The following is a 24,542-nucleotide window of genomic DNA, read 5'->3' as shown; positions in this document are numbered from 1 at the left end:
TTAGCAACAGAAAGAGACAGACTTGACAAAAATAGAAACAACATATCATAAGCATAAATAACAAAGTTCACCGTACCCAAAATGCCCTAACTAGAGTGATCTTAGCTAGTCGAGGAGGAGGACGGTTTAATTACATCACAAATAAAGTTTCACTGCGCATAACTCAAAGTTTTGTCATACAGAAAGTATGGACTAAACAGGCACATTGTCATATATCGACAATCACTCCAACATGCCGTGCCATCCATCAAGGTCAGGGAGATAGTCCCCGAGCTTAGTGAAAGGCTTCATGTCAAGACGTTGAGAGGCTATCCATGTTCGGACGTCTTCCCGCAACATTTGTCCTTATGCGTAGAACATCCCTGTTTTTTTGATGACCTCATTCATGATGATTTGGGCAAGTTCACGCTGGATGTTATAGAATTCAGCTCGAAGTCGATGATCCTCGATATCTCCTATGTCCTTTGCCCATTGCAGAATATGGGCATCGCCAGATCTAGGTGACATGTGAAGGTTCTGGTGATCCCGTCTGTACTCCAGCATGTGGTGTAGGACATAGAATCCATCATTCAGAGAATCGTTCGGTTGCTGGATGCAGCAGAAGTCGGTCTTATGGCCGAAGGCGGCCCTGCCGCCCCTTCTCTTCTTGTCCCTAACCTCTCCACCCCTTGCTTGGTAGTAAAACATAGCATTGTCGAGAACATCTTTGATGTGGGTGTAATACTTTTTGTGAATGTTCTTCGACGAGTCCAAGTAAAGAGCATGGGAGAATCGGGGGTAGAGGATGATGAGGACGGCGCGCTCGTCGCTGCGCAAAATAAGTACACCTCAAATTAATTAGCTTACACCGTGCAAATGAATTATTGAAATCGAAGGAAGGATAGCAGCGCGGATGACTTACACGGGATGATAAGGCACGAGAATCGCCTCCTTGTCCTTATTGGCGAGCATGAAACTGGCGATGTAATCCCTCGCGTATTCACATGAAGCCCTCGTGCATGTAGTATGGGTCAGCGACACAGATATGACGTATCTGCTCAACCCCAATGATGTAGTTCATGTGCGAGGCATAAAGGCGGACAAACGTAAAATCCAGCTTCTTCACATGAAACATGTCGAATATGTAATCAAATCGGAGGAAGAACTTATCCTCGGGGAAGCTGTCGACGTACGACATTTGCCGCGAACGTTAACCACGTAGAGTGGGTATCCTGGATCTTTCGAGGCGATGACGCCTTTCTCTACCCGCAGCACATCATCATGAAGTCTCTTTAGATCGCCGAATCTGGCCCGTAGCGCTGTTTCAGGTATGATTGGTTGACCGGGGATATGCCATGTATCCACATCGGGGATATCTACACGGTCCTGAAGCCGAGGCTGCTGAGGCGGTTGGATCATAGAATCAGCTTTTTTTCCTTTCCTCGCTCTCTTCCTAGACTTTTTTACTACCGGAAGGTCATCAATAATACGTTGAGACGGTAATTCAGGCACCGACTCATGACGCTCAAACCCTGAGGAGGCGCCAGTATAGACATACTGTTCAACTCCATCGTCATCCTCATCCTCATCCATGGCGACGTCATCAGCGACTAATGGAGCCACCTGCTTACCCCATCCGCTATCACCCAACCCGACACCCGACGCTAATTAGGTAGGTGGGGTGTTGATGTTCATACCTTGCTGAAGCTGCGTGCTCATGGTGGGTGTGCTCCCGGCCGCCTCCAGACGAAGCAGACTCTTTGGCCACAACAGGACCCACCCATTGCAACAATCACCAAGCCGCCGCGGGGTCTTTTCGTCATCCCCCACTAGTACTAGAGGAGGCAAATTCTCGTGGCCTGGTTTGACATTGGCCACGGAAACCTTGAAGACGTTCGAGGGGATCGGCTGGCTCTGGAACAATGGTTCCTTCGGCTCCATTATCGTCGCCTTCCCCACGTCCACCTTCTGTTCGCCGATGGTGTACAATATGGTGCACGGGGTTTCGTCGGCCTGCAAAGAAAAGTCTGCGACGTGAGACATCCGAAAGGCAATGAAAATGGGAGATTATACATTTATATTGAAGGGGGCCAGTGTGACAGATACCGTGAGGGCGTCGAGCTCAGCCAAAGAGGAGGCACCACCGAGCACGTCCGGTGCGGGAGCTGGTGCGGGAGCCGGTGCGGGAGCAGGTGCAGGAGCCGGTGCGGGAGCAGGTGACGGAGCCGGTGCGGAAGCAGGTGCGGGAGCAGGTACGGGAGCCGGCGCGGGAGCAAGTGCTCCCAAGAAGTCAGCAAGGGGAAAGTCCTCTGCATTTTTTTCTGGATTTTGCCTTGTCCAAGTGAAAACGCCCGTCACCAAGGAAGTAGATATATCTGCAATTGCCTGTTTTGCGGCAGCTACCGCTGTTGCGACTGTCTGAGATGATTTCTTCGCAACCGCAATCTCAAACTTCTTGTCGATGTTTTCTTCAGTTAACCTCCGTGTTTCCTTTCTCTCCTCCGTGGTCTCACGGTAGTACTTCTTCCACGTGGCGCCGTCTCCGACACCGTGCACGCTTCCATACGATGGTTGAGTATCCACCGGTTGTTGTTTCAATATGTTCAACGCCCGGTTGAATGGAGTGTCCCACTTGGGCCTCGCCAATGCCTCAGATGGCGAGTTGCTTTCGGCCGCAATCCGGTGCTGCTCTCTCTGCAAAAGGCACAAGGATCGTTTACAAATATGACTAACGTGTGCAGTCGAATTGACCAGAAACTAAAATTACCAGTAGTCTCATGAACTCCGTAATGACTGGTGTTGTCTCCTAATCCTTCTTCACTGGGTCCCAACGGTGCCGGGCCCCCAGGACGTCACGCTCCTGCGGGATGGTGAAATCCGCCAAGGGGACTGGGATGCTCAGACTCACGGCTTCTGTGTCCTCCATGGCCCATTTGGACCTCTTTCCACCGTAATCACGGCTTCCGAAGTGGTGGCTCCCAATGTTCCTCTTTTGAAGCCCCTTCATGTACTCAGACTTTTTTTGGCAGCTTCAGCCTCGCAAGCCTCCTTGAAAATTTGAAACTGCTCTTCCGTGATTGTCGGATTATCCTTTACAATCTCGGAGTAGGGTTCCCCGTCGTTGATCTTTGCTTTCACTCGATTTTTCCAGGCGGCCAACGCGTCGCTAAACTTGGTCATGGCGTGTTTGTTTATCTTCTTCATTGCCGGGTCCTCGTCTGGATCTTCATAATCCTTCTCATTCCGGCCCGGGAACAATAATATCTGGTGAAACTACTTTAGGAGGGAGCTCCTCATATTTTCTATCTTCTTTAGTTTCTCATCGTTGATGGTGGCGGTTCTCCGTACGATGCAGCCTATTTGATTGTCGTAGCAAGCGCGCGCTTCCTCGGGCGCCTTTGGCTCAAAATTGCCGTCGTCCACCTCCGTGACCACCAGTCTAGTAGTCCTGAGTTTGTTAGGAACCCGTTGCCTCTCTGCTTTCGGTTCTACACCGGCTCCGCTCCCCGAGGCAGCACCGGTCTCAGCGCCGGTCTCAGTGCCGGTCTCGATGCCGGTCTGAATCACAGCGCCGGTCTCAGTCTCAGCACCGGTCTGTGTGTCGGTCTTAGTCCCTGATGCCACCGGTGGGCCCAGCAACAACATCGGTTGATCGTCGGTAAGGCTAAAAAATTCGTCTGCCGCCCGGTAGACGTCGTCGCAATCACCAGAACCCTGTCCTTCATTGTTGCTAGCCATGTTTCGTATGATTAAATCTAGTCAATTAATTCTAGACCTAATAAAATGAATAATGACATAAAACAGGACTATTGTTTTGCAGGAATGATGACTCGTTCCTGGTGCGGCAAATCCTGGGCACTCGATATGTCCTAGTTTGTAGCACAAGTCATGCCAAAATTCACGGAAAATTTCGGCATGACCTTTGCTAAAAAGTGGACAAATCGAGAACCTGAAATTTGCTGGAACAGAAATGAATCAACATCCCGGCAAAACATAGGTCACTCAGCATCATTCCCTGGAAACAACAAAGCCACTTGGGCACAATCGAACAACTTCAATGAAAAGATATAACATGGCCACTTAAAGTTTTGCACTAATTAACCTAGTTAACGTAGCTAGTTCTCTGTCAAAGCCCAAAATAAATTTTTGCACTAATTAACCTAGATAATTAACCTAATTAAACTATTTAACCTGACTAGTTCTCTGTCAAAGCCCTAACTAAATTTTTGCACTAACCTAGATAATTAACTAATTAAACTAGTTAACCTAACTACTTCTCTGTCAAAGCCCTAACTAAATTTTTGCCCTAACCTAGATAATTAACCTAATTAAACTAGCTAACCTATGCATTAGAGAGAGAGGAGGGGTGGGGACTTACAGAGGATGGCTCCGGTGGTGGCGACGGAGGCAGTGGTGGCGAGGGAGGCAGGGGTGTCTCCGGTGACGGCGAGGGAGGCAGTTGTGGCGAGGGAGGCAGTTGTGGCGAGAAGGATCCGGTGGCGTCGACGGCTGCTTCGGTGGCGTTGACGAGGCCGCGTGGCTCCACGGCGTTGGGGGCAGCTCCGGTGGCGTCGACGTCGCATGGCTCTGGTGGCGTCGACGTCAGGAGGAGACGGCGGCGAAGTGGGGCGACGGCGAATCGGGGAGACGGCGGCGCGCGGGGTGGGTTGAGGGATTTGGGGGAGAAGTGGTGGCCGGTGGGAAACGGTTTTTTGGTTAAGTCAAACTTAGCGGTAGTGCGTTTGGCAAAACGCGCTATAGCTAAGATAGCTATAGTGGTTTTAGAAAAACGCGCTGCTGCTATAGCTATGTAATTTTCTTCCATGTTTTAATTTCCTTTTCTGTTTCTATAGCAGGGGTCTAGGACACGCGCTGCAGCTACGGTAGCTATAGCGCCTCTTACAAACACACGTTGCTGCTATGCCTTCCTCCGTTTTTTCGCTTTCTCATTTATTTTGCTTTACATTTAATTTTTTCCTTTCTCCTTTTTCTATTTCTTTCATTTTCATTTACTTTTCTATTTGTTGTTCATCTTATTTTATTTCCATTAGTAGTAGCGCTCTTCTAAGGAAACGCGCTGCTACTTTTGACGTAGCGGCAGCGCGTTTCCTCCAAGCCTGCTACTGCTATGCGTACCCTGTCATTCTAGCAATGGGAATATTAGTAGTAGCGCTTTTGTCACTACACGCGCTATTGCTAAAGTTGTATCTGTAGCGCGGTTTCCGCCAATCGCTACTGCTATTTAGCACCAGCGCTCTTTTTTGACCCATGCTGTTGCTAAATTTCTGTGTATAAGGTTTTCCCTAGTAGTGTTTTACCGGATTTAGTACTACAAAATTCGGTGTCATTTTAATCGGGATTTCCACCGATGTATAGCGCGAAGGCAAAGAACCACCAAGTGTCATATTCACAATTTGTTTCTTGATGGGGTTATCTTCAGAAATTTAAACCGAGGAAAAAGAAGACTCGCCTCACGGCTGTCGCTTTCACATCAGACCAGCGCATGTTCGATCTACCCCACGACTCAATGCAAATGGTCTTGTCATTTCACTACATGTGGGAACGCATGTCAGCAATCCAACCATGGGCCACACACACACTAGGCCGCCCCACCGTCACATTTCGAATCATGATTTGTATCGATCTATCCCACAAAGGAAAACCCTGCCCTTTGTTTTTATCATTGTACGTACTAAAATCGAAGTTGCTCACCCTCACAAACCAGATGTCACGATTTACAAGTTCAAAATGAAAAGGAGGTACACTTATGCACGCCTGTCGCGGGCGCACCGCACCCTCACACAGTCGGTCCGGAAAGCAGCAAACCAACCCAAAGAAGGCGCCTCAGCTTGCCTTTTTCACTAACGCATGGTACCACATGTGATCAAACCAATCTTAACCAATATTAACTGTTGCTGCAACGAACGTTCACGTTTGTTGACCAGACCCATACACATGCATGCTGATAATCATGCAATCAGCACCAATATATGACACAAGGCTAAGCCAAAGAAACCGCACTTCATGAGATCAAGGAGCATATCAAGAAGACCAAGCTAAACATGTATGTCAAAGATTCCAAGAGAAGTCTCCCTTGCAGGCTAGGAAAGGCCCACAAGGTTGATGCAGCCTCGCCTCTGGGGCGATCGGAGGCCGAAGCGCGCACCCCTCCAAGAAGGCCTAACAAGCCCCTGCCCCTGGCAGACATAGGATAATTGCCACCACTCCACCACATCGCAACACCAATCACTTATCGATGCGGTGTCGAACCTCTAGGCAGCTAAGTGTCTCTCACTAAACACGTGGCATTATAAATAGAAGACAAATCATGCTCATTTGACACCCGTCTAAGGGTGTGTTAAGGTGATAAGCAAAGCTGGCTAAGCGGTGGTATAAGCTTGTCGGGGATGCACCCCCGCACGCCACCTAAGGTAGCATTTATGGCATTTTGTCCCAAGTGCCAGAGTTAGGTATGATAGCATTGTTAGCTATCTAATCAGAAGATAATGACTGTTTTGCCACTATTGTTACCCCTTAAGATATAAAAGGAGGCCCAAGGCAACCAAGAGAGGGATTCGGACCCCCTCACACTTGTACGCACATAGCATCTCTCTCCGAGGCCACTTTGTCAGGCTTGAGCATTGTGTGCTGTTGTGTCTTCGTCCACCCAATCCACCAAAGTAGGAGTAGGGTTTTATGCTTCCCAGCGGCCCGAACCTGGGTAAAAATGACCTGAGTCCCTTGGTCGTGCTGCCTCATGGCCTCCGCTCTTTGTGCAATGTGATCATCCCCCTTGTCGACCACAAGGGGCTCATGGCCCCATAGGTGATCGTGTTCATCCAAGACATCTTTGGCACGCCAGGTAGGGGAAAGCGCTTGTGCGAACCAGAAGCTGTGAACAACACGTCGATCTTCATCATCGTCTTCTTCAGCATCATCTTCTTCGTCCATGGCGCCCAAGAATAAGCCTAGCGCGGCAGCACGCCACTCCACTTCGAAGGCCCCCTCACACGTAGCCCCGGATGCCGTAGGCACCACGGCGGCGTGGGTGAGGCGGGTGCCACAGGCAACACGATCAGCACGGGTGGTGTCGTCGTTGTGTCCCCTGTGGACGAAGCTAGAGAAGGAAACACTAGAGATGGGCAGCATCAACAACATCTTGGCGAGATTAACCTGGAAGCTACGGGGGGAGGGAACAACCACTCTCCACCTCCCCACCGCACTAGCAGATGTAGTCGCAACAGCGACACCCACTCCGGCGCTAGCCGTGATTCTCAAGTTGCACCCACTACGTGCGCGGCTACGAGGCACATGCCTTGCCCAGGATGAGACGGGCAAGGCAGCGCACCAAACAGGGCCGTCGACCTCCGAGCACAGCCGGCTCACCACCAGACTATCTTGGCGACAGGTCCATGATGGCAAGAACACGATGACACTCCTGCTAGTCCTACCAAGAGTCAAGCGACATCGCGCTCTGCCTCGCTGGGCATGCCAAGCACAACCATATTAGTGATGACGCAGGACCAGCTTTTGTTAAATTTCCCACCAACACCTAACAAGATCGATGAGTGGAGGTACACTATCCAGAGTTTGATTGGCTTAACCATGGCCGGTAAATAGTAGCATGCGGAGCCGTCATGATGTATGCGAACGGAGACAATGGCCCGAGATGCTGGCTGTGTTGAGAGGGCTACACCGGCGGTGCAATCCCCTCTGCGACAGCAGACTCTATGGTAGCATCGACGAGCCCGACGAGACGTCGATGAATTCGTCTGACCCCCAAGCCGGTCGTGATTAGCGGTGAGTTCTGGAAGACCGGCGAAAGGAAGATGCATGCATCGCCGTGAGTATTGCCAAGAGGCACACCGTCAGTGTGACAAGCGCAATGGCCCAGATGATGACGAGTGCGCACCCAGTGCTGGCGGGTACTTACCTTTTGAGGTTGGTTGTCCTGCCTTCACTCGCGAGCTATAGTAGGTCACGCTAGCCATCTGCCCGAGTCTTCAAGCCTGTTCTACTAGAAAAATATGACGGAAAGTTAAACCCGGTAGATTTTTTGAGAATTTACACAATTGTTGTTCAAGCCACTGGAGGCAAAGATGAGAAGGTTTTCGCCAACTATTACCCTTTGGCACTAAAGCCAAATGTGCGATCGTGGTTGATGCACCTGCCGGAAAACTCCATTTCATCAGGGGCAGACATGTGCAATGAGTTCGATGGCGCCTTCAGTGGTGGTCATCAAGAGCTTGTACAGCCTAGTGATCTGCCGGTCCTACCACAGAAAGAAGGGGAGGATCTGCGCTAGTATATATAGTGATTCAGTCGAGTGCACTGTAACATACTAGAAATACATCTTGCAGCCCTGATTGTCGCGTTCCATTCGAACATGCGCAATAGAAGGTTGCGAGCCAAGATGAACGTCCGGCTGGCCAAGACCATCAACGACCTATACACTTTGGCGGATAAGTGTACTTCAATAGAAGAAGGGAGGCGACTCCACAGAGAGGAGGCTGGCATTGAAATTGATTCAGATGACGAAGACGGTGCCTCCAATCCTAAGGGGAAGAACCGGAGGCTCAATAAGATGCAAAGAGAAGGTTGTATTGTCCGGTGAGAGCTGTGATGATTCTAGTGCCAGCAAGAAGACCAAGATCGACGCCCCTGGCAAGGGAGCTGCCACGTGCACTAATTGCCAGGAGGCCGCGACAGTGGAGAAAGCTGGGTAATCCGTCGGGCTGTACTGCAAAATCCACCGCACCAAGGGCCATAACCTCCAAGAGTGTCATCAAGTTGAGCAGCTTGTTCAGAAGCAAAAGGTTGAATATGAGAAGCGTGACAGGGAGAGAGACCAAGAGGGTGCTGCCAGAAAGGGCCATGGTAGTATAGGAGGCTGCCGCGGCAAGGTGCTGCAGCAGAAGGAAAACACGCTACAGGCCGCGATAAGAAAGAGGGAGACGACGGGAATGATGAAGAGGAATAAGAAACCAGTGACCAAGAATTCCAGAAGGCTACCAAAGCCATGTGCATTGATGGGGCCACATCTTTGCACTCTTCTCACCGGTAGCTCAAGCAGTGGGCCCGTGAGGTCAATGGCGTGGAGCCAACTCCATACTCCTAATGGACACTTAAATGGTCCCGCACGCCTATCATCTTTGATGAAGAGGATCACGCTGTCCACACCACTGCTTTAGGGTATTTTTCGTTGTTGGTTTCCCCAATGATCCGCAACCTCAAAGTAAAAACGATGCTAGCTGACGGTGGGGCTGGGCTGAATTTGATCTCGCCTAAGGTGGTTGGTAGGCTATAGATCTCTGATGAAGAACTCAAGGCCATGGGTACATTCCAAGGAATCAACCCCAGTTGGAGCCGACCCAAAGGGAAGATCACTTTGCCTATGACATTTGGCGGGGAACTGAACTACCGGACTCAGAGGGTCGTGTTTGACATTGTTGAGCTTCCTTTGCCTTACAATGGGATTCTTAGTTGTCCATCTCTGGCAAAGTTCATGACAGCATCCCACTATGCGTACAACACTTTGAAGATGATAGAACCAATGGGCATCATTTCCATGCCACCAGATAAGAAAGATGCGATCATATGTGTGGACAAGATGTATTGAGATGCGGTAGCAGCTGAGGCAGCTGAAGCCCCCACTCCCGCCAAGGAAGGCTAGCTGAGATGCCGGTAGGGACACCGGGAAGCGCACATCTTCGAAGGGAGCTGCGCCTATTTATGACCTACCGGAAAGTTCCACTAGAAAGAGACCTAAGGTTGCTTCATGTACCATGAAGACGGTTCTGGCAAGATAGGATGGCGCTGACAGTACATTCACCATCAGCGCCACCCTTGATCACAAATAGGAAATCGCGCTCGTTGCCTTCCTGCGGGCGAATGTCGATGTGTTTGCTTGGCAACCATTTGATATCCCCGATCCCAGGGAGGTAATCAAGCACCACCTTGAAGTCTATCCTCATGCTCGGCCCGTCAAGCAGAAGGTCAGAAAGCAACCTGTATAGCGGAGGCAGTTTATTACCTAGGAAATCAAGAAGCTTGAAGCAGCTAGTTTGGTTAGAGGAGTATTCCTTCTGACTTGGTTAGCGAATCCAATGGTGGTGCACAAGGCAAACAAAAAATGGAGGCTCTGCATTGATTTCACGGATTTTAACAAGGCATGTCCAAAAGACTCTTTCCCCGTGCCTTGGATTGATCAGATTGTTGATTCCACCTCCATATTTGATTTATTGTTCTTCTTGGATGCGTACTCCAGGTACCATCAGATATTTATGGCTAACGAAGACGAAGAGAATATCGCGTTCATAACTCCATGTGGCACATACTGCTTTGTACGAATGCCTTTCGGGTTAAAGAATGTCGGATCCACTTATGCTAGGGCAGTACAAGTAGGTTTCGACCCCCATCTGCACAGCAACATGGAAGCTTATATGGATGATATAGTGGTCAAGACGAAGGACAGATCAACGCTGATTCAAGATTTGAAAGAGACCTTTGCTAACTTGCGCAAGATCAATTTGAAGATAAACCCTGAGATGTGTGTATTTGGTGTCCCCTCTGGCAAGCTCCTTAGTTTCTTTGTGTCACAAAAAGGGATAGAGTACAATCCGGACAAGATCAGAGCAATCGAGCAAATACAAGCACCCAAGACTGTCAAGGACGTGAGGCATTTGACCGGATGTGTTGCTGCACTAAGTAGGTTCATCTCCAAGTCTGCCAAGTGTGCCTTGCCTTTCTGCAAAATCTTGAAGAAGGCATGCCCAATGAATTGGACCCCGGAAGCATAAGCAGCGCTGCAAGACCTGAAAGCGTACCTTTCACCCGCTCCCACCTTACTCACGCCTAAACCACAAGAGCCGTTGTTGCTATACTTAGTTGCAACGAATCAAGTGGTTAGTGCAGTGCTGGTGGCGTAGCAAGAAGTGGATGTGGAAGCAGCCACAATAGCTGTTTCATCCAGAGATGGAACTGAGCCAGTTGCGGCAAGATTGGACACGGAATAGGGGGAAGCTGACCAAGCTAGCGAAGGCGATCCTAAAACTGCAGCAAGGAAGAAAGTTGTGCAAAGGCCAGTATACTTTGTCAGGTCTTTATTACAAGGGGCTAGCTCAAGGTACTCTGAGTGTAAAAGCTAATCTTTGGCCTTAGCACGGCCCTAAGGAAATGGCACCACTACTTCCAACCCCACGAGATCATATTTGTCACCCATTTTCCATTGCAGTGCATATGGAGGAACCCCGAAGCCATGGGTAGAATAGTCGAATGGGCACTAGAGCTTTCAAGTTTTGGTTTAAAGTATGAAACCACTTCAACTATTTAGAGAAGGGCATTGGCGAAGTTCATTGCAAAATTGAAACCCACTCCAGATGAAGAAGTACCAAAGACGGTTCTCCCCAACAAGGAGGCGCCTCAGGAGTGGATCGTATATTTTGATGGTGCTTTCTCGTTGTAGGTCGCCAGAGCCAGTGTGTTTCTTTTTGCGCCCATCGGAGAGCACCTCAAATATGTGGTTCAAATGCACTTTCCCCGGGAGGAAGGCCACTAATAACACTACTGCGTATGAGGGTCTCCTTGCCGGGCTCAGATTTGCAATGGAGTTGGGAATCAAGAAACTAATTATCCACGGAGATTCTTAGCTAGTGGTGAGGCAAGTCTGCAAATATTATCAGAGTCCGTTGATGGAGGCATATGTGGAGGAAGTGAGGAGGTTGGAAGAGCACTTTGATGGATTACAATCAGAACATGTGCCACGAGCAGAAAATGGCATCGCGAATCACTTGTAAAAGTGCAGCGCGCAAAATCTCCCCGAGGAACCAGGGACTTTTGTCCTCCATCTAACTCAACCATCAGTATCCCCTTCAACGATGGCCAAAAAAAGGAGCAAGTTGAACCCCAACAAGCATTTCCCCGCAGAATTCCCCGAAGATGCTGGTAGAGAGGCTGGCGGGGGCAACCCTACTTCGGTTGGTGAGCAGCACCCTCTTACAGAACCACAAGTTCTTGCGGTATAGGGAAGCTGTCCCACGAACGAAGAGGTGCCTTTAGTCCTTGTTGTTGAGCCACAGGCTCCAACTTGGGCACATCACTTAGTGCATTTCCTTCAAACAGGAGAACTTCCTGAAGAACAAGAAGAAGCCAAAAAAATAGCTTGACAATCCAGTGTGTATCTGTCGGTGTACAAATGTATGGGTGCTTCTTTACACCTTACTTGTGCATGGGCTGTCGCAGCCACGCCCACAGCAAGGCTTGGCGAGGCAGCGGAAGACTGCAGGAGATAAGAATGAAGAACATCAAGACAGCTCCCTGGAGTAGCAAGCAACAAGAGGCAAGTAGGGCCACGCTTGGCAACAAGCCTTGCCGAGGCGACCTGCGCACCCCCTCAAGGCAAGCCCTTGCCGGGGTAGCTTGTGAAGAGGCCAGCAAGGCCCCTACCCTTGGGGTTGAGAGCTCTGACACCATCGACAATGTTCAAGACCAAGAGTTGAAGAGCACATGCCTGGTAGCATGCGGCTCCTCACGGCGGTCGACAACCCACGAGTCCACATGGGGCCAAATGATGAAGACTGAGGGAGTCCTGGACTAGGGGGTGTCCGGATAGCCGAACTATCATCATCGGCCGGCCTCCAAGACTATGAAGATACAAGATTGAAGACTTCGTCCCGTGTCCGGATGGGACTTTCCTTGGCGTGGAGGGCAAGCTTGGCGATACGGATATGTAGATCTCCTACCATTGTAACCGACTCTGTGTAACCCTAGCCCTCTCCGGTGTCTATATAAACCGGATGGCTTTAGTCCGTAGGACGAACAACAATCATACCATAGGCTAGCTTCTAGGGTTTAGCCTCCTTGATCTCGTGGTAGATCTACTCTTGTAACACACATCATCAATATTAATCAAGAAGGACGTAGGGTTTTACCTCCATCAAGAGGGCCCAAACCTGGGTAAAACATCATGTCCCTTGTCTCCTGTTACCATCCGCCTAGACGCACAGTTCAGGACCCCCTACCCAAGATCCGCCGGTTTTGACACTGACATTGGTGCTTTCATTGAGAGTTCCTCTATGTCGTCACCGATAGGCTCGATGGCTTCTTCGTTCATCAACAACGACGCAGTCTAGGGTGAGACCTTCCTCCCCGGACAGATCTTCGTATTCGGCGGCTTTGCACTGCGGGCCAATTCGCTTGGCCATCTGGAGCAGATCGAAAGCTACGCCCCTGGCCGTCAGGTCAGATTTGGAAGTTTGAACTTCACGGCTGACATCCGCGGGGACTTGATCTTCGATGGATTCGATCCACAGCCAAGCGCGCCGCACTATCACGATGGGCATGATTTAGCTCTGCAGCCGGACAGTACCCTGGAGGCCGCACTCGAGCCCGCTCCGATCTTCAATTCGGAGCCGGCTGCGCAGATCGAGGACGGATGGCTAGACACCGCCTCGGGGGCTGCAACCTCTACGGTGATAGAGCTGAACATTGACCTTGTCCCACATGAAGCTCGTGACTCCGAGGTGCCGGACTCCTTGCCGGACTCCGAACCTCCCGCGCCCCCTCCAATCGAATCCGATTGGGCGCCGGTCATGGAGTTCACCGCTGCGGACATCTTTCAACACTCACCTTTCGGCGACATCTTGAGTTCGCTAAAGTATCTCTCGTTATCAGGAGAGCCCTGGCCGGACTGCGGTCAGGACAGTTGGGATGCGGATGACGAAGAAATTCAAAGCCCACCCACCTCCCACTTAGTAGCCACTGTCGACGATCTAACCGACATGCTAGACTATGACTCCGAAGACATTGACGGTATGGACGACGTTGCTGGAGACGACCAAGAACCAGCGCCTGCCGTGCACTGGAAAGCCACCTCATCATATGACATATACATGGTGGATATCCCAAAGGATGGGAATGGCGAAGGAACAGCAGAGGATGACCCCTCCAAGAAACAGCCCAAGCGCCGGCGTCAGCGGCGCCGCTCTAAATCCCGCCACAGCAAGAATGAAGATTCCAGCACCGGAGATAATAACACCCCAGACAGTGCCGAGGACAACCCACTCTAGCAAGATTCAGCACAGGAGGACGGAGACGCCAGCCCTCATGAGAGAGCGGCAGAAGAAGAGGTAGAGGATTATATGCCTCCCTCCGGAGACGAGGCAAGCCTTGACGATGACGAAGTCGTCGTGCCTGAGGATCCCGTCGAACAAGAGCGTTTTAAACGCAGGCTTATGGCCACAGCAAACAGCCTGAAGAGGAAGCAGCAACAACTTAGAGCTGATCAAGATCTGCTAGCCGACAGATGGACTGAAGTCCTCACGGCCGAAGAGCATGAGCTCGAACGCCCCTCCAAAAGCTACCCTAAACGCAAGCTACTCCCCTGATAAGAGGAGGAGGCGTATGAACCCGCATCACCAGCAGGCAATACGGCTGACCGACCACCCCGTGGTCGCGACAGAGAGGCCTCTAGGCCCTTCACTAGAACTGTACCCCGGCATCGCTCGAAAAGCACAAGGCCATAGGGGAACGCTCCGGACTTGCGAGATATATTGGAGGATAAGGCAAGACAAGCAAGATTGATCTATGGATCGCGTGGGCACCCCATGATACGTGATGACAACCGTCGCGCCGGACACAGTAAGTCCGGCCGGGCCGAACAAAATAGACAAAGCTCTTTTGAGCTCCGTCGTGATATCGCCCAGTACAGAGGCGCCACACACCCACTATGCTTCACAGGTGAAGTAATGGATCATCAAATCCCCGAAGGGTTTAAACCCGGGAATATTGAATCTTACGATGGCACAACAGACCCCGCGGTTTGGATCGAAGACTATCTCCTTCACATCCACATGGCCCGCGGTGACGATCTTCACGCCATCAAATATCTCCCACTCAAGCTTAAAGGACCAGCCCGGCATTGGCTTACCAGCTTGCCAGCAGAGTCAATTGGGAGTTGGGAAGACCTGGAAGCCGCATTCCTCGATAACTTCCAAGGCACGTATGTGTGACCACCAGACGCTGACGACCTAAGCCATATAATTCAGTAGCCAGACGAATCGGCCAGACAATTCTGGACACGGTTCTTAACCAAGAAAAACCAAATCGTCGACTGTCCAGATGCGGAGGCCCTCACGGCCTTCAAACATAACATCCGTGACGAGTGGCTTGCCCGGCACCTGGGACAGGAAAAGCCGAAATCCATGGCCGCCCTCACATCACTCATGACCCGCTTCTGCGTGGGTGAGGACAGATGGCTAGCACGCAACAACAACCTCAGCAAAAATTCTAGCAGTCCGGATATCAAGGACCGTAATGGCAGGTCGCGTCGCAACAAAAACAAACGCCGCATTAACGGTGATAATAGTGAAGATACGACAGTCAATGCCGGATTCAGAGGCTCTAAACCCGGTCAGCGGAAAAAGCCATTCAAAATAACTACTCCGGGTCCGTCCAATTTGGACCGAATACTCGACCGGTCGTGCCAGATACACGGCACCCCCGAAAAGCTAGCCAACCACACCAACAGGGACTGTTGGGTATTCAAGCAGGCAGGCAAGTTAATTGCCAAAAACAATGACAAGGGGCCGCATAGCGATGACGAGGAAGAGACACGACCGCCGAACAATAGAGGACAGAAGGGTTTCCCCCCACAGGTGCGGACGGTGAACATGATATACGCAACGCACATACCCAAAGGGGAGCGGAAGCGTGCACTCAGGGATGTATACGCGATGGAGCCAGTTGCCCCGAAGTTCAATCCATGGTCCTCCTGCCCGATCACTTTTGTCCAAAGGGACCACCCCACCAGCATCCGCCATGGCGGATTCGCCGCATTGGTTTTAGACCCAATCGTCGATGGATTTCACCTCACCAGAGTCCTGATGGACGACGACAGTAGCCTGAATCTGCTTTATCAGGATACAGTGTGCAAAATGGGCGTAGACCCCTCAAGGATTAAACCTACCAAGACGACCTTTAAAGGCTTCATACCAGGTGTAGAAGCCAATTGTACAGGCTCAGTTACACTGGAAGTGGTCTTCGGATCCCCGGATAACTTCCGAAGCGAGGAATTAATCTTCGACATAGTTCCGTTCCGCAACGGCTATCACGCTCTGCTCGGACGTATCGCGTTCGCAAAGTTCAATGCGGTGCCGCACTATGCATACCTCAAGCTCAAGATGCCAGGCCCTCGAGGAGTCATCACGGTCAACGGAAACAGTGAACGCTCTCTCCGAACGGAGGAACATACAGCGGCTCTCGTGGCAGAAGTACAGTGCAGCCTCTTAAGGCAATTCTCGAGTCCGGCCGTTAAGCGACCGGACACGGCTAAACGCGCCCGGAGTAACCTACAACAAGACCACCTGGCACGTTCCAAGCACGCGTAGCAGTGCAGCCCCAACCCCAGCCCCTGCAAAACGTCAAGATAGGTCCTTCGCATACACCATTACGCTCTAAAGATACCATGGGCATGGGGAGAGGGGCAGGACTACGATAGGCCCAGAATGCGGCCCAACCACACTAGGGGCTCTCGAGTGTGTCGTTCTTTTTTTCTTTTTCCTTTTTATTTTTACCCACAGGACTCCGTTCGTCAGAGGCCCTGTCCGGCAGCAGACCTGCCGAACTCACGATGCAACAGCCAGGGAAGGAGAAAGGCTACAACCAATATCCAGGTGGTCTCCATTACGAGCATTAAATCTGTTTTATGCACCATTCCGCAGACTACCCCTGGAGGGGGACATGTTTAATAGTCCCATCCCTTGCTTATCGCACCATTTGTATCGTTCTGCATTTACAACAGTTTTCTTGAATAAGTAATGCAGCACCTTTTTGCTTCCAATTGCATTTCTTTCTTATACATATGTTCATTTATGACATGTTGCATCCGTACATTTAGGTACGACTAAATACACCAGGGGCTTATGTTTCCCGCATCATGGTGTGATAAGTCCGAACACTTTCACAAGTGCGGCACCCCGAACTTATAGCATTATATGCATCGGCTCCGAATCATGTCTTGGGTAAATAGTTGGGTTTGCCCGGCTCCCATGTTTTGGTACCTTACATTCCGTTGTATCGGCTAAGGTAGCACTGGGAGAACCACTGCGATTGCGCCCCAGTTGAGCTGGGCGAGCGCCTCAGTGGAGAAAGCTAAAACTGACCGTCATGATGAGGCGAGAGCCGGTCGCTGTTCGAGAGGTTTTTTGCGAGTCCCTAAAGACTTATGCCGCTTAGAGCGAGGAGCCGGCTTTGTCCGGCCTAGGCGTGGATAGCGCCCCAAATTCGGCCTTCCGAAGACTAGGGGCTTCGCCGAAATTTAAAATTATAGAATTCTATGGCTAAGTGAGAGTGTTCAAGCATTATAAGTCCGGTTGCCTTGTTCGTTGTGTTGAGCGCCTCCCTAGATGGACCCAAAAATGGGAACAAGAGTGCTCAAGTTTATCCCGAACACCCCAGCACTCGTGGCATGGGGGCTGAAGCCGACGACTTTCCATCTCTCAGATTTGATAAACAGCCGCATAGAAGGTAATATTTTAAATTAACAAGCGTTGCTTAGCGCATATGAACTAAGTTTTCAGCGCACAGGATAACAAAATGCGAGTCTACTCAAATATTACATCTTTGGAGCACTCACCCGCAATAATGCGGGCACCCTTCAGGACACTCTTATAATACATCTCGGGCGTGCGATGCTCCTTGCCCTGCGGTGGCGCGTCCGTCACAAGCTTCTGAGCATCCAGCTTGCCCCAGTGCACCTTTGCACACGCAAGGGCCCGACGGGCACCTTCAATACAGGAGGAGTGCTTGATGACTTCAACCCATGGACACGCATCCACCAGCCGCCGCACCAGGCCGAAGTAGCTCCCAGGCATGGCCTCCTTCAGCCACAGCCGAACTATGAGGCCCTTCATGGCCTGTTCGGCCACCTTGTGGAACTCGACCAGCTGCTTCAGCTGGTCGCTAAGGGGCACCGGATGTCCGGCCTCAGCATACTGAGACCAGAAGACCTTCTCCGTCGAGCTCCCCTCCTCGGCCCGGTAGAACGCGGCAGCATCGGACACGCTGCGAGGAAGATCTATGAACGCTCCTGGAGAGCTCCGAATTCAGGTAAGTAACAGGTAATTAACACTCACATGTTTACTTTGCATGAAACATGCCTTACCCGCTGCTATTTTCTTCAACGCCTCGATCTCTTGGAGGGCCTTGTAGGCTTCGGCCTTAGCGGCTTTGGCACTCTCAAGAGCCCATGCAAGCTCAGACTCTCGAGTCTTCGAGTCACGCTCCAGGCTCTCATGTTTTTCCACGAGATCCTGGAGCTCTTGCTGCACCTCCGCCACCCGCGCCTCCTGCTTCTCTCGCTCGGTGCGCTCCGCGGCCGCATTACGTTCGGCTGCGGCCACCGCCTCCTTCAGGGTCGCCACCTCGTTAGTGGCCCCTGCAATACCCACGTTATCCTTGTCATTCTTCTTGCAACCAAAATCCTTTTCTGTAAGGTACAATTTCAATAAGGAGTTACTCACCTTCCTTGTCCTCGAGCTGCTTCTTGGCACGGCCGAACTCGTTCTCGGACCGCTCGAGGATTTGCTTCAAAGTATTGACCTCCGCAGTCAATGCGGCAGAGGTCAGCAACGCAGCCTGCAATCCCATATTGACATATTTTTTATGATTCCTGCGTATATCTTTTTAGATCCTCAGTCCGGCTTTTCTTTCCGAACACCGAACCGAGCATCAGGGGCTACTGTCTATGCGGTACTATTTTACATATATCAAAATTCTTACCTCGAAGCCGGTTAGAAGGCTGCTGCAGGCTTCGGTCAGCCTGCTCTTGGCAAGCTGAACCTTCTGAATCACCGCACTCATAACAGTGCGGTGTTCCTCTTCGATGGAGGCGCCATTGAGCGCCTCCAGCAAGCTATCCGGCGCCTCCGGTTGGACGAAGGTTGCCGGCGTCACGGTCTTGCCCTTCTTATGAAGGGGCCGCCCGCCGGACTCCGGAGCCACTATGGGTTCCGGGGCCGAGTCCGGTGCAAAGTCTGGGAGGTTGTTCTGCGACACCTCCGGGGCCTCCTCCTCCTGGTGGGTCCCTTCCCGCGATCCCACCTCGGCATCGTCCGCATCACGGGGGGTGGAGGCGGTCGGGAGAGAATCCATATCCGACGCACCTAAGGACCCGCTCGACGAAGCGGGAAGATCATCCTTGGGCGGACTGCAGGGTTGTATGCGGCATTAGAAAGACATTATGTGGCGAAAAGAAAATCCATGAAGTTATTCGGGAGTCCGGATACTTACGATCTCGCCAGGGGCTTGGCCCTTGGAGGCCAGTCCTTGTCGTCGTCGCTGGCATTGGCAGAGCAGTCCGGGGAAAGAGTTTTTCCCTTCTTGGACCCTTCGGCCTCCCTCGTTGGGGAGGCCTTCCTTTTCTTCCCTCCCCCCGCTGGGGGAGAGGCTTTCTTTTTTCTCCTCCTCGCCTTTGTGGGAGGAGTCTGCCTCGGAGTCATCATCCGATAACACCTGAAAACGGGAACTCTTCCGAGTGCCCGTGGCCTTCTTCTTGGCCTTCTTCTCCGGCACCACGTGGGGTGCCGGAGCCAGCAACCCTGTTAAGCGCGCGTCCACTGGGTCCTCTGGTAATGGGGCCGGACAGATAGTCTGTTCGGCCTTCTCCAGCTAGCCCTATCAAAGGAAAGGGAGTTTAGATCCCGCATAGAGTCAAACTATGGAGAATAAACGCCCTATAAAGGGAAAAATCGCTTACCTCGTCAGCTGGACGCTGCGAGCTGAATCCACGATCTTCGGTAGCGGATGCGGGAGCCTCGGCACCCTTAAACAACACCTTCCAGACATCTTCGTATGTAGTATCAAAGAGCCCGCTCACAGTCTGATGCTGCGCCGGATCGAACTCCCACATATTGAGGCCCCTCGTTGGCACGGGAGAATCCGGCGGATGAGCATGACCTGGACTACGTTGACAAGCTTGAGCTTCTTGTCCACTAGCTTTTGGATACAGGCTTGGAGTCCGGTCAGCTCCTCCGAATCACCCCATGTCCGACCGCTCTCTTTCCAGGAGGTGAGCTGTGTGGGGATGCCAAATCTGAATTCGGGGGCCGCTGCCCATTCAGGGTCACGCGGCTCGGTGATGTAGAACCACCCCGATTGCCACCCCTTAATGGTTTCCACGAAAGTGCCCTCAAGCCAAGTAACGTTGGACATCCTGCCCACCATGGCGCCTCTGCATTCCGCTTGGCTACCCTTCACAACCTTCGGCTTGATACTGAATGACTTGAGCCACAAGCCGATGTGGGGCTGGATGCAGAGGAAGGCCTTACACACGACGATAAACGCCGAGATGTTGAGGATGAAATTCGGGGCCAGATCATGGAAATCCAGGCCGTAGTAGAACATGAGCCCCCGGACAAAGGGATGGAGTGGGAAGCCCAGTCCGCGGAGGAAATCGGGAGTAAATACTACCCTCTCATGGGGCTTGGGGGTGGGGATGAGCTCTCCCTTGTTGGGGAGCCGGTGCGCGATGTTGCTGGACAGATATCCGGCGCTGCGCAGCTTCTGGATGTGCCCCTCAGTGACGGAGGAGGCCATTCACTTGCCTCCCACTCCGGACATAGTTGGAGGAGGTTGAGGTGAGATGTGCGGACTCGGGCGCTAGAGCTTGAGTTCGCAGAGATGGATAAGCCAAGGAGGAAGAAGGCGCAGGTAAAAGGGTTGGATCTTTATCCCCTTATATGGGCGGACGAAAACATGTGTCCCCACCGGCCTGATAAAACTCGCTTATCTCCCAAGCGCCGCAATCAATGGCGCGGTTGGGTTACCCACGTCCGTATTGATGGGAATCCCGGAATAAGGGGAACGCGATCTCTGCTTTGACAAGACGTGCCAAGGAAACCGCTTCGCTAAACGCGCTGAGGTGGTACAATAAAAACGATTCGAGTAAAGGCTTGGAAGTTGTGTGACATCATGCCACCAAAAACGTCAGCAGATTGAACTTGTGTAAATATTATTCTCTCTACGGTGGTACGTGGAATTTATTTTGCAGAGCCGGACACTATCCTGGTGTTCACAATCTTCTATAAATTATTCGGAGAAGGAACCCTCCTTGCAATGCCGAACACAATATGCGCGCCGGACTCGTCGTCATTGAAGCCTGGTTCAGGGGCTATTGAGGGAGTCCTGGACTAGGGGGTGTCCGGATAGCCGAACTATCATCATCGGCCAGACTCCAAGATTATGAAGATACAAGATTGAAGACTTCGTCCCGTGTCCGGATGGGACTTTCCTTGGTGTGGAGGGCAAGCTTGGTGATACGGATATGTAGATCTCCTACCATTGTAACCGACTTTGTGTAACCCTAGCCCTCTCCGATGTGTATATAAACCGGATGGCTTTAGTCCGTAGGACGAACAACAATGATACCATAGGCTAGCTTCTAGGGTTTAGCCTCATTGATCTCGTGGTAGATCTACTCTTGTAACACAGATCATCAATATTAATGAAGCAGGACGTAGGGTTTTACCTCCATCAAGAGGGCCCGAACCTGGGTAAAACATCGTGTCCCTTGTCTCCTGTTACCATCCGCCTAGACGCACAGTTCGGGATCCCCTACCCGAGATCCGCCGGTTTTGACACCGACAAAGACCCTCGACAAGACTCTTGCCGGGGACGACTCCAAGGCCCCCGGCAGGACTTCCCAGGGACGAACGCTGGGCCATGTCCAGGCCCATGCTCGGCAGGGTTCCTCCACCTCACCACCACTCCAACACGACGATACGCATGCCCGCAAAGCAGATGCCTGCGTAGCGGCATGCAGATCTTCGTGGCAGCCTACCACTTTGCCAAAACAGTAGCTGGTTGGCCAGCATGGCGCTGCATGCCTTGTCGGCCCAGACACGTGGTAGGGAGAGAAGCAGCAAAGGACAGGATGGCCTCTACTGCCGTCCCCAATAAAGTGATAGGACACATGGGTAACGCATTAAATGTGTTTGTCCTACATTAATCGAGCGATAAGCTTGTATCGCTATAGCTTGCCACCTCCTGTGTGCCACTATGGCAACCCCTTTTGTGTATAAAAGGAGGCCCAAGGCGCACAGAGAGAGGATTTCGACTTTTGGACAAGGCACGCATCGTAGCTAGTTCAAGAGTGTCGGATTTCGAGTTCCGGCAGACCCTTGAGGTTCGAACTCTGGGGTGCGCATGAAGATCTTTCCCCTACCAGCTCACGTCTCGAAGTCTCGCAAATGATCTAGGCTAGAAAGAAGAACACACAAGGGACACGAGGTTTATACTAGTTCGGGCCACCGTTGTGGTGTAATACCCTACTCTAGTTTGTGGTGTGGTGGATTGCCTCAGGGGCTGATGATGAACAGTACAAAGGAGAACAATCTCGCGAGGGTTGTTCTTGAGCTAGTGCGATGAACTGCTTGGGGAGTTCAGTCGCCTCTCTCTAGTCTATGCGCAAACTGGATCTGATCCCTTTGCCCGGTGGTGGCTAGTCCTATTTATAGAGGGAGGCCCTGGGCCTCTTCGCAAATAATGAGCGGGAAGGGCGCCAACAATTGGCCATTTGAAGGGGAACATCTAATACACTTATCCTGACTAAAGTTGGTCTTCGGCTGCCAAAGGCTCTGACGATGACGCCGTCGTAGGCTCCACGATGACCTCCATCCTGCCGTTCTGGTGGTCTTGGTCTTGTTGCACCGAAATGGTAACATTTTCCTGATGCCTTGGCCTGTGCTCGCCCCCTTTGCACCAAAGGGGAAACTAGGACACTGCGCAGGCCGGCGCCAGCCTGGTCTCGATCGTCATGGCTTGTGTCACGGGCTCCTCGGGAGGTACCCTGCCTTGATCTCTCCACCTCCTCACGAGCCTGCTTGAGGAGGCTACTCCTGAGGAAGCTTCCTGTCATCCGCCCCACGAGGCTTGGCCCCTCGCGAGGGTCTTGAGCTTGAGCTTGATAAAGTAGGGCCGCACTGGGCCCCCACTTGAGCCACGCCGCAGGCAGGCAAGTCTGGGGACGCCCATTCCCAGAACGCCGAGGGTAGCCCCCGGGCCCAAGGCGCGCCCAGACTTGGCTTAGCAGAGAAGCGAAGGGGCAAGTGCGAAGCGCCGCGGGCCCCAATAGCCTGCGGCCTTGGGCGCCGCGTGGCGATTGATTGGACGTGGGCGTCTCTGTTTCCCCATGATGCTTCGGAAACCGCATGACTTGACAAGTCCCTGTATGCAAAAACGGGTCATGATTACCTGCGATCATGGAGGCCGGCGGTTGGCCTTCTCTGGATATAAGTACGGAACGGCGCGAACCCCTTCAGTCTATTCATTCTTGCTACTCCTTCCTCTCCATCCCGGCTACTCGCCACTCCCATGGCTCCGCCGAAGAGGTTCTCGGCTGCGGAGAAGGGAAAGGCCCGTTAGGAAGGGCCTGACTCTCCTCCGACCAAGCACGGCCGGGACCGCCCTCGCAAGCATCCTGCGGCCCCCGTGGTGGCTTCCCGTAGTCGTGGAGGCGGTCCCCAGCGTGGCGATGAGCACCCGGTTGCAGAAGGCAGGCGCACCGCAGCTGCGCGACACCCCAGGCCGCGCTTCCACTCGGCTTTGGTTCTGCCGGAGTTCGTCGTGTGGTCAGCATACCCGACTAGCACCTGGCTCCTGCTCCCCCGCTTCTTTGTAGGTGAACTTCCGGTCGGCGCTCCGGGCGGCCTCTGGCTTCAGGCGGACAGTTGCTGCAGCAGGGCCTCCTAGGCTTTGCTGGAGGTCTCCGTCACCGGGGATGTGGCCCTGACCAGCGGCTGGCAAACGTTCGCCCGTGTGCGTGGCCTGGGCCAGAGGTGCACCCTGCACTTTAAGTTCGACGGCGATGCCACCCTCTATGTGAGGGCGTTCGGGGAAGACGGCCGCCGTGCTGGGTGCTGCCCCGAAGACGACAACCGCGGCCGTCTGCCTAGCCCCGGCATTGATCAGGACGAAGATGGTGGCATGCGCATGGGCAGCAGTGATCGGGGCTCGCCAAGCTTCAGCGACTTTCCTTCGGACAGCAGCTCCTCCAGCGGTGGTCGCGACCAGCCCCCGCGCCATCGCGCCTGCCTGGGGGAAGGTAGTGGGTCAGTCCGCCGTCGCGCCCCAGTGAAGCGAGAGCAGGGATCTGACTGAGCTCCGGAGGCAGCACGAGCCCTCGCCGCGAGTTGGCGCCGAGCAAGTCGTGCCTGCTTTGTTTTTCTTCCTTTTCTGATAAAAAAGAAAGTAGTATTGAGCCCCACGGGGGCGTGTTGAACCGTCGCTGCTAATTATCGTGCTATTTCCGCTATTTCTGTGTTGTCTTTCCATGCCGCGTGCCCGTGTGTGGGAACTCCTTAGCTCGGAGAGGCTTGTCGCGGTCTTCGCCTCCCGAGGCCGAGGCCGAGCCGTGTGCTTCATGTCCTGCAAGGACTAGTCAGGAGGGGTAGCTTCTGGTCTTGGTTGCGGGGGCGACCGACCCAGGTCCTGTGCTCGTGTCGCGATGCCCGTGGGGCATGGACTGGGAGGGGTGCTCCGGTGGCGGACTCGGATAGGAAAGCTTCAAA

The sequence above is a fragment of the Triticum dicoccoides genome, chromosome 1B (assembly GCF_002162155.2).
Source record: "Triticum dicoccoides isolate Atlit2015 ecotype Zavitan chromosome 1B, WEW_v2.0, whole genome shotgun sequence".
Lineage (NCBI taxonomy): Eukaryota > Viridiplantae > Streptophyta > Magnoliopsida > Poales > Poaceae > Triticum > Triticum dicoccoides.
The sequence above is the reverse complement of the archived record's forward strand: the minus strand, read 5'-3'. Positions refer to the sequence as shown.